The 10,998-nt window shown below is 44.9% G+C and overlaps 1 long non-coding RNA gene across 1 annotated transcript; it reads left to right on the top strand.

Moving 5' to 3' along the window:
* Positions 1-379: 379 nt before the first annotated feature.
* LOC310852969 lies at positions 380-9,538 on the top strand. The gene is made up of 3 exons (XR_014568493.1): positions 380-486; positions 8,745-8,843; positions 9,464-9,538. It is a non-coding gene; the product is annotated as an uncharacterized lncRNA (long non-coding RNA).
* Positions 9,539-10,998: the final 1,460 nt, after the last annotated feature.

The raw sequence follows: 10,998 nt of genomic DNA, 5'->3' as shown, positions 1-10,998 counted from the left end.
CTTAAATCAGTGATGGCCAAACTTGGCCCTCCAGCTGTTTTGGGACTACAACTCCCATCACCCCTAGTTAACAGGACCAGTGGTCAGGGATTATGGGAACTGTAGTCCCAAAACAGCTGGAGGGCCATGTTTGGCCACCACTGTCTTAAATGGTAAATGGGCATATGGCAGGGGGGGTGTGTGTGGAATCCTGTCCACAGACCATTGCACCGTGATAAACAAGAAGCAGTATTGTGTGAACGGATTCTGATTGCTTTTCAAGCCTTTGTTGAGAGTTGCCGCTGTTCTCAGCACCTAATACACTCTCCGTCAGGTTGGCATTACCCCAAATTTTGCCATCTGATGCTGTTGCCCTTTTGTCTCCTGTCAGGGCAGGTCGCAGATGAGTTGATGGACAAACTTGGCCAGAGCGGAAGTGACAAGCGGCCGTCTCAAGGGCAGAGATACACCTGTTTTCACAAAAGAAAGACATCTGCAACCAGACAGGTAACAATTCAGCTGTGAGTTACTTGCTTCTGCTCTTGGCTTTCTAGTTTGCACCTGAAAGTTTGCATCACATTTGACAGGACGTTCTTCCAGGTTTTTTATATGATTTTTGTAAACTCCATGCCCGTTTTACCTAACTGTCCAAGTCTAGCTTTCCTAGGAAATCTGATCTTGTGGCTCTTGGAAGAGTCAGCAATGGCAGGGATGAATTAAACCATCCCAGAGGAATTTACAGTCATACCCCAGGTTACAGATGCTTCAGGTTGTGCGTTTTTGGGTTGTGCACCATGCCGAACCCGGAGGTACTGGAACGGGTTACCTCCGGGTTTTGGCACTCACACATGTGCAGAAGCGCTAAATTGCACTTTGTGCATGTGCAGAAGTGCTGAATTGCGACCTGCGTGTGTGGGTTGTGAATGCTGCAGGTTGTGAACGTGCCTCCCACACGGATCACGTTCGCAACCTGAGCGTCTACTGTATTCAGCCTTATTGAATCCCTCTTTCCCCTTCTTTCAAACTCCCTTGTACATTTCCACACCAAAATGTACCTTGAAAACTTGTACCAGGTGATAGGATAGCCAGCTTCAAACATCTGAAGGGCTGTCACAGGGAAGATGGAGCAAGTTTGTTTTCTGCTGCCCCAAGAGGGTAGGATTCAAATTACAAGAAAGGAGATTCCGGCTAAACATTAGGAAAAACCTTCTGATGGCAAGAGCTGTTTAATAGCAGAATGGACCACCTCGGAAGATAGTGGGTGCTTCTTCGTTGAACGTCTTAAAAGAGAGGTTGAATGGCCTTCTGTCCAGGATTATTTAGCTGTGATTCCTTCATTGCAGGGGATTAGACTAGGTGAGCTTTTGGGGTCCTTTCCAAACTTATGGTTCTATGATTCTATGAATTCTAATCTCTGGCCTTTCCCAGTTTTCCCACTGCAGGGAGAGTTCCTTCACCAGCCTTGGAAATCCTACCAGGACATTCAGTGTTGATGAGAGATCTAATGAACTTAAGTTGCAGGAGGGTGGATTTTGGTTAAGCATTAAGAGAAATGTCTTAACGTTGACAGCAGCTTGACAATGGAACCCGTTGCCCTTGCTCTTTTCTGCTGGAGGACTTGAAGCAGAGACTGGGCAACCACATCTTGAAGACGCTCTAGCTCTGGATTTCCTTCCTCAGGCTAGATGGCATTCGAATGTGCCCCCCTCCAGCTCTATCATTCAGTTATTCTCCCTCCTTCCTAAATTGTTGTTGTTATTTAGTCGTTTAGTTGTGTCCGACTCTTCGTGACCCCATGGACCAGAGCACGCCAGGCACTCCTGTCTTCCACTGCCTCCCACAGCTTGGTCAAACTCATGCTGGTAGCTTCAAGAACACTGTCCAACCATCTCGTCCTCTGTCGTCCCCTTCTCCCTGTGCCCTCCATCTTCCCCAGCATCAGGGTCTTTTCCAGGGAGTCTTCTCTTCTCATGAGGTAGCCAAAGTATTGGAGCCTCAGCTTCAGGATCTGTCCTTCCAGTGAGCACTCAGGGCTGATTTCCTTCAGAATGGATAGGTTTGATCTTCTTGCAGTCCAATGGGACTCTCAAGAGTCTCCTCCGATCCCACCAAATCAGTGAACATCTAGTGACTATGGTGGCGCCCTTGTGTGACGTCCATCTTGCCAGACATCGGTCAGTAAAATCATTTGTCTGTGAGATTGCTGAGGGCGAATGAAGGTGGTGGAAAATGAGGACAAGTAAGGATGAGTAAGTCAGCTTAAATGAAAAAGTGAACATTTTTTTTCAAGTGACAAAAATGCTGAAAGGGGAAGGCATTTGGGGGCAGTTCTGAAAATGTTCAATAACAGTGAATAGCTTCATCTCACTCAGCCCTGGTCTGTTTTCAATAGACTCTTTGTATATTTTCAGGTCCTACTAATATCAGCATTGATTCAAGAGGCACTTGCCAACATCAAGTCAACTCCATGCTGTACCTTTGAACGTTGCAACCTCAACCTATTTTTGGCTGTTGAAACCAAATCACTCTTGTGACAACCATCTAACCCTTCAGGGTCAATTCATCATACTCTGTGCCATCTGTCACTGTCGAAACCTTGTAATTAAAAGCAGACTGAGTGTTGGATCAGTTAAGAAGGATTCATTTATATGTAATTAATTGTTATAGCAAAATATTGTGGGGGTGGGATCAGGTTGTAGACTTTGGAAAATGTGACCCAATGTTGTTAGGGAGCTGGATTTTGCTGGCATGGGCCACTGCTGGGCCAGGGCTGAGCTACACATTACTCACCTCAGTTTCCAAGAACTAAACCTGTGACGGAGATGATTGGCATGGTTGTATTAGCTCTTTTTCAGGCTGATGCAATTTTGCAAATCGCAATGTCCATTAAGCCACAGGCCCATCGTGGTGCCCTTCCATCAATTCTTATAAATTTCAGCATTGCAAGGCAGTGTGATGCAGTGGTTAGAGTGCTGAACTAGGACTTAGGAGACCAGGGTTCAAATCCCCACTCAGCCAAATGAAGCTCACTAGGTGACCTTGGGTCAGTCTCTCTCTCTCCCTCCCTCCCTCTTAGCCTACCCTATCTCACAGGGTTGTTAAGGGGATTAAATGAGGAGGGGCTGAACACCTCATTATCCTACATGTAGGCCTTCAGATATCTCCTTCTAGTGCTAGTTTCCATTTCAGTAACAAAAATACACATTGGCCAACTTATTTCCATTTACCAGGACGGTCGTCTTAATTAAGATGGGAAGTACAATCCTATCCTTTAACTTACCATTTAGGAAGCAATTTGCCACCTTAATGGTGGCTGATACATTATTTTCTCGGGCAGTAAACTGTGCTAACGGCTCAAAAATGCACACAATTTAGGAGCTGACAGATCCAATTCGGAAGCGGAGGAGGAAGTCCGCCGAGACGCTTTGGTCGGAACTGCTATTAGCTCTTTGCTCATTTGACTGCCCCGTCTGTGGGAAATATGCTAATTGCTTCTTGATGTAGCCTTTGAACTTCCGGATCAGGTGAGAGTCAAGATGCTACCAAAGCGGCGGTGTGGTTCTTATTAGTGTTGATAGATGCAAATAGCTTTGGTTTCGATGTGTTTGTTTGGTACCCATGGATTATTATTATTTTTATATTTTTAAAAAAACAAAGAAGAAAGGTATACAGCACAAGAAACTAATTTCCAAAGCTTATACACACTGAAGTCTGGTGGTAGAGCATACCTGCCATTCTCCCATCACAAAGCTTGGGTTGTATTGCTACATAGAATGTTGTTTCAATGTCAGGACAATAGCGACTGCTGGCATATGCTGGGGAAACCATTATGAGAAGGCAGAGGGGCATTGCATTTCAGACCATAACTAGGGAGATTGCTGTTGCACTCAAGTCCTACTTGGGGCCTTCCTTTAAAGCCCTATGCGGCCTAGGACCCACATACCTATGGGACCGCCTCTCCTGGTATGCCCCGCGGAGGACCTTAAGGTCCACAAAAACAACACTTTGGAGGTCCCGAGCCTCAAGGAGGTTAGATTGGTTTCAACTAGGGCCAGGGCCTTTTCAGCTCTGGCCCCAACATGGTGGAATGCTCTCTCACAAGAGACTAGGGCCCTGCGGGACTTGACATCTTTCCGCAGGGCCTGCAAGACAGAGCTGTTCCGCCTGGCCTTTGGTTTGGACTCAGTCTGACCCTTATGTTTACCTCCCCTTATGGTCTTGAACTATGGGCTACTATTAAAATGAGGCTGCATTTTAAATTGCATTTTAACCTGTATTTTAAATTGGTTCCTCACCCCCCTCTTTTTCCTCTATTATGTTTTTACAGTGGTGCCTCGCAAGGCGAAATTAATTCGTTCCGTGAGGCTCTTCGTATAGCAGTTTTTTCGTCTTGCGAAGCAAGCCCATTGACAGCTTAGCGGATTAGCGCTATTAGCGGTTTAGCGGCTTTTAGCAATCAGCTGTTAAGCAGCTTATCAGCGGATCAGCTGATAAGCAGCTTAGCGGCTTAGGAAAAGGGGGGGAAAGGGGGAAAAACCCGAAGGAACTCGCAAGACTTTTTCGTCTTGCGAAGCAAGCCCATAGGGAAATTCATTTTGCGAAGCGCCTCCAAAACTGAAAACCCTTTCATCTAGCGGGTTTTCTGTCTTGCGAGGCGTTCGTCTTGCGGGACACCACTGTACTGTGATTTTATTGGTGTTAGCCGCCCTGAGCCAGGCTCTGGCCCGGGAGGGTGGGGTATAAATAAAGTTTATTATATTATTATTATTATTATTATTATTATTATTATTATTATTAAGGCAATATGAGGACAGGATGCTGGGCTAGGTAAGCACTTGGTCGAATTCAGGAGGGCTCTTTTTGTTGTTTCTACCACCTGTTAACCCACAAAGGGCCAGGTCAGAAGTCGGGAAAGGGTGGCATGCCTGATTTTCCAGGGACAATTATGAAAGCCATGCCGGCTTCTGATTTGATCCCAGAACGTCCCTGTTTCCTCCCCCGCCAGTGCTGCTGCTGTCAAGTTCTGGAAGGAGGGTGAGCTGGCACTTGTCCCAAGTGGAAGCAAGGGAGCATCCTGTTGAATCTCCATTGCTACTGCTGCTGCAGCAGCCTCCTCCCTTGGGCAGCTCATGGCAGGTGCTGGAGAGAGGGCAAATTGGAGGAGAAGAGACTGCCATCTTCAAGACTCATCTCATCTGTCCTCCCAGTTGAACGACGTGGCCCAGGGAGAGAGGGAAAAATAGTGGAAGTGAACAGCTGACTTCGCAAATGGTGTAAACAGGAACGGTTTGGATTCTTAGATCATGGACTGCAGTTTCTTGAAGATGGACTTCTGGCAAGCGATGGGCTACACCTCACAACGGTTGGGAGGAATGTTTTTGCCAAAAATCTCAGAAACCTCATCAGGAGGGCTTTAAACTGACTAATGTGAAGGAGGGAGACAGTGCTCCTGAAGGTGGGAGTCTATCAATTGATGAAGATGATCATCCAAATGTCATAGACCAAATGGAGCAGAGGAAACACAGCCCAGAATAACTAAGGAGATAGTACAAGAATACTTGGCTAGTCTAGATGTATTCAAGTCTCCAGGGCCAGATGAACTGCATCCAAGAGTATTAAAAGAACTGGCAGATGTGATCTCAGAACCACTGGCAGTCATCTTTGAGAATTCCTGGAGAACAGGCGAAGTCCCGGCAGACTGGAGGAGGGCAAATGTTGTCCCTATTTTCAAAAAGGGGGAAAGAGAGGACCCAAATAATTACCGCCCAGTCAGTCTGACATCCATACCAGGGAAGATTCTGGAGCAGATCATTAAGCAAACAGTCTGTGAGCACCTAGAAAGGAATGCTGTGATCACCAATAGTCAGCATGGATTTCTGAAAAATAAGTCATGTCAGACTAACCTGATCTCGTTTTTTGACAGAATTACAAGCCTGGTAGATGAAGGGAACGCAGTGGATGTAGCCTACCTTGATTTCAGCAAGGCATTTGACAAGGTGCCCCATGATATTCTTGTAAAGAAGCTGGTAAAATGCGGACTTGACTATGCTACCACTCAGTGGATTTGTAACTGGCTGACTGACCGAACCCAAAGGGTGCTCATCAATGGTTCCTCTTCATCCTGGAGAAGAGTGACTAGTGGGGTGCCACAGGGTTCTGTCTTGGGCCCGGTCTTATTCAACATCTTTATCAACGACTTGGATGATGGACTCAAGGGCATCCTGATCAAATTTGCAGATGACACCAAACTGGGAGGACAGGATCACACTTCAAAACGACCTTGGCAGATTAGAGAACTGGGAAAAAACAAACAAGATGAATTTTAACAGGGAGAAATGTAAAGTATTGCACTTGGGCAAAAAAATGAGAGGCACAAATACAAGATGGGTGACACCTGGCTTGAGAGCAGTACATGTGAAAAGGATCTAGGAGTCTTGGTTGACCACAAACTTGACATGAGCCAACAGTGTGACGCGGCAGCTAAAAAAGCCAATGCAATTCTGGGCTGCATCAATAGGAGTATTGCATCTAGATCAAGGGAAGTAATAGTGCCACTGTATTCTGCTCTGGTCAGACCTCACCTGGAGTACTGTGTCCAGTTCTGGGCACGACAGTTCAAGAAGGACACTGACAAACTGGAACGTGTCCAGAGGAGGGCAACCAAAATGGTCAAAGGCCTGGAAACGATGCCTTATGAGGAACGGCTAAGGCAGCTGGGCATGTTTAGCCTGGAGAAGAGGAGGTTAAGGGGTGATGTGATAGCCATGTTCAAATATATAAAAGGAGGTCACATAGAGGAGGGAGAAAGGTTGTTTTCTGCTGCTCCAGAGAAGCGGACACGGAGCAATGGATCCAAACTACAAGAAAGAAGAAGATTCCACCTAAACATTAGGAAGAACTTCCTGACAGTAAGAGCTGTTCGACAGTGGAGTTTGCTGCCAAGGAGTGTGGTGGAGTCTCCTTCTTTGGAGGTCTTTAAGCAGAGGCTTGACAACCATATGTCAGGAGTGCTCTGATGGTGTTTCCTGCTTGGCAGGGGGTTGGACTCGATGGCCCTTGTGGTCTCTTCCAACTCTATGATTCTATGATTCTAAGACCCAGCCCTGTGCGACGTGCCAACTCTGAAGGGGCAGCCAGAGGGCAATAAAACCCTGGGTGGGAAGAAAGGGGGAATGAAGTTGAGCACAAGGAGTCTTGGCTTTTTTTAAAAAAAAACAAAAACTTTGTGCTACCTTGTCTAATCTTGTCCCTTTCTAAAATTTATTTATCAGTCTGTATTTTTCTTTATGAAAATCTACCAAGCAAAGGGAAAGGGAAAGGTAAAAGGACCCCTGACCATCATGGTTGACCCTGGGGTTGCGGTGCTCATCTCGCTTTATTGGCCGAGGGAGCCGGCGTACAGCTTCCGGGTCATGTGGCCAGCATGACTAAGCCACTTCTGGCACTGGGAGACCCTGCCCACATACCGACTTCCATTTGGCCACAAAGCATTCCCCAGCACAATTCTAACTTAATTCTAGCACTCTATTATTATTATTATTATTATTATTATTATTATTATTATTATATAATTTTTATTAAGTTTTCTGTTTTACAATTTGGAATATTCATTCAAACAACCTTGAAATATTATTGACTTCCCTTTTTCTCTTTCCATGGCTCATTTTGCATAGCATAAATCCCTACATATTTTCCATAAACTAAACCATTCAATATTCCATTATTACTTCCATCAAAACTTTTTTACACTGTTGAATTTATCTTAATGCTGCCAACATTTTCAAGTGCACACAATTTCCCCCCACATATTTAATAAACAATTTCCAATCTTCTTTAAACGAATGTTCTTCTTGTTCTCTTATTCTATAAGTTAGATCTGCAAGCTGCGCATATTCCATCAGTTTAAGTTGCCATTCTTCTTTGGTTGGGACCTTGCTCGTTTTCTATTTTTGGGCTAACGAAACACAGGCTGCCGTTGTGATATACATAAATAAGCTTATTTAATTCTATCACTCTATACCCTTTCTTTCCTTTATGCCTTTATTCCCCTGTTAGTCTCCTGAAATTGCCACCTTCCCCTGCACTCCAATATCTGTTCCAAAATGGCTTTGATGGAAGCCTCTTGGCCTCCCATTGATGGACCAAAAAGCACTTTGTGTGGGAGAACGGATGCTTTGTTTATTTTTGCCACCTCCTGCCTCCCGTGTGCTTCAGGTGGAGCAAGCTCAGAGGACTGATCGACCTTTCCTCCCCCCCCCACCTCTTTCAAATGCAGCCTCTGCTCAAATGGAAGGGCAGGAATCCTCAAGAGTGTTGAGCCCATGGGTACCACGGCTAGTTGGATTCCTCCACACTTTCAGGCTGCACTCTGATGAAATCGATGGCGGCCTTTGGTCTGTCCTCACACAATGCTGGTAATCATTTTAATACACGCCAGCAGCCTTTGGGTTATACGGCGGGCTGGGAACATTCGATCCCTTTGTCATCTCGTGGAATGCCCAGTGAGGGTGTGTTGGTGGAGAAGCTTCTGTTTTCTTGATGAATTATTTAGCCCTGTTGCTCTGTGCATCAGTTGCTGACACTTTGCACTGTCAATACAAGCCCACAACACTGTGTTGCGTATGACAAGGTAATTTCCCGCAGCTACAAGTCCTGTTAAGTGAGAGGATCAAAGCCTCTTGGGGAGTAAAAGGGGTGCACTTTAAATCTGTCAGATGTAATCAGACCAAGCGTGCTTGTCACACAGATTTTCTCCTTTATTTTAGAAAGGGCAAAACCCTGGCTTCTTTGGGAAAAGAGGTGAGGGCGAACGAGAGACTTCACGCGCAACATTTTCTTCTTGGACTGCGTTCGAATGACCTAAGGTGAGCAGTATATAGGTCATTCTCCGGAAAGGGGCGTGGCGTGCAGAATTCAGAAGTGTTTTATTCTATACTATTTCTGAACCATTTATGTGTAAGGGTGCTCTTCTGCAAAGGAGGATCTAGTTTAGTTAGGTTATGCAGGTGTATCTCAGAATTTATTCCATCTCTATCATTCCTGGCAAGTTCTCATTGTTCGCATGTCACCCACAGACCAGAAGTTCACTATGTTTCTTAGAAAGAGAGTCAGGACCTGTTTGACTGTTGGGCAGAGGGAAGCAACAGCCTCAGGCGGCAGCGGCAACAACATCTCCTTGAATGTTCTCCTCTGTTGAGGGGCAAACGTGGGAGTGTCCTGCACCCCCTAAACTAGCCAGTGGCCCTCATTGGGGTATCCTGCTGCCGGTATTGAAGTTTGAATTGGGTCTCAGTCCAGTCACCTTCTGAACATGGAAGCACATGGGGCACCATCTTGTCCTTTGCCTCAGGCAGCAAAATGTCTAGGACCAGCACTGAAGGAATCAGTTACCAGTTACCATTCTGATAGCAGGTAATGGTACGAGGCATCTGCCTTTCGGTCTGGGCCCAAGACAAAGTGCTGGTCATCACCTAACTGTGACCAGGTTACCTCAAGGATCACTTCTTCCCACAGATACCTACCCAGAACATGAAATTTTCCTCAGAGGCCCTTCTACAGGATATTAAAGAAAGGGCTTTTTAGGGGGTGCCACCCCAATTTGGGGATGCTCTCCCCAGAGAGGCTCACCTGGCAGCTCCACGCATTTTTATTTTCCCAGGCTTTTACATTTTGAAAGCACTGAATTTTAGATCTATAGTTCAGTGTTTTATTCTCCATTGCTGCTTTTTTATGCTGAAATTTGTTTACTGTTGTTATTGGTCTGTGATTATAACAACATTTTATTATAATTGATTATTATGATTATCTAATCATTACATATTTCCACCCTTCATTGTTCAGCCCAGACACTGAGGTGCAGCTCCTTCTGGCAGTTCCTTCACTGCGAGAAGTGAGGTTACAGGGAACCAGGCAGAGGGCCTTCTTGGTAGCGGCACCTGCTTTGTGGAACACCCTCCCATCAGATATCAAAAAAATAAGAAACTATCTGACTTTTAGAAGACATCTGAAGGCAGCCCTGTTTAGGGAAGTTTAAAACGTTTGATGTTTTATCGTGTTTTTAATATTCTGTTGGGAGCTGCCCAGAGTGGCTGGGGAAACCCAGCCAGATGCGTGGGGTATAAATAAATTGTTGTTGTTGTTGTTGTATGATTAGTATAATGTTTTCATGTGGGTTTTTTTGTAAGTCACCCAGAGACCAGTTATTGAATGGCGTGTAAATGCTGTTAATACATGCCTGCCACCGGGCTCACCAACCTGATTGAATTTAACGAGGAAAGGATTTCTTTCTTTTTTTAAAAAAAAGTAATATTTATTAAAATTACAAAAAATTACAAAAATAAGAAAAAAGTAGTAAAACAAAAAATTACAGAAAACTAAAAAATAAAAGTTAAAAACAAATCAATTTTTCCATAGCTAATCTTTCATTTTCTTGTTTCCTTGACCTCCTCACACCTCCCTTTTTTGTATTCTAGTTCGATTAGTTAATTCAGCAAATCCTTTCCATCTTTGTTTTTATCTTAATCATTTATCTTAATATGTTATGACTTTACATTCTTACCTGTTGACAACCGATTTTTACATACTCCTTTATAACATTACTACTAAAACCACATAACTTCATTCCAGCATCCTTCTAACATTCCTTAATTTTGCAATGTTTCTGTAGATAGTCTTTAAATTTCTTTCAACCTTCTTCTACCGATTCTTCTCCCTGGTCTTGGATTCTGCCAGTCATTTCCGCCAGTTCCATGTAATCCATCACCTTCATCTGCCACGAGAAAGGATTTCAGTTCAGCTCCGGGAAGCGGAAGGTGTGATGTAAATCACACTGGCTTTGTGCTGTTAAACCATATCATGCTGCCATTCCCTTGCACGACTCAGGTCTCCAGGGTGGGGCCGTACTTTGGTTGCTTTGTGTACGACAGACCCAGGTTCAATCCCAGGGAATGTCCCCTGCCGGAAACCCAGAAGAGCTTCTGTGGCATTTGTACGGAGCCCCCGGTCATCTCACGGACCGTT

The sequence above is a fragment of the Podarcis gaigeae genome (assembly GCF_964106915.1).
Source record: "Podarcis gaigeae genome assembly, chromosome: 9".
Lineage (NCBI taxonomy): Eukaryota > Metazoa > Chordata > Lepidosauria > Squamata > Lacertidae > Podarcis > Podarcis gaigeae.
The sequence above is the reverse complement of the archived record's forward strand: the minus strand, read 5'-3'. Positions and strand labels throughout refer to the sequence as shown.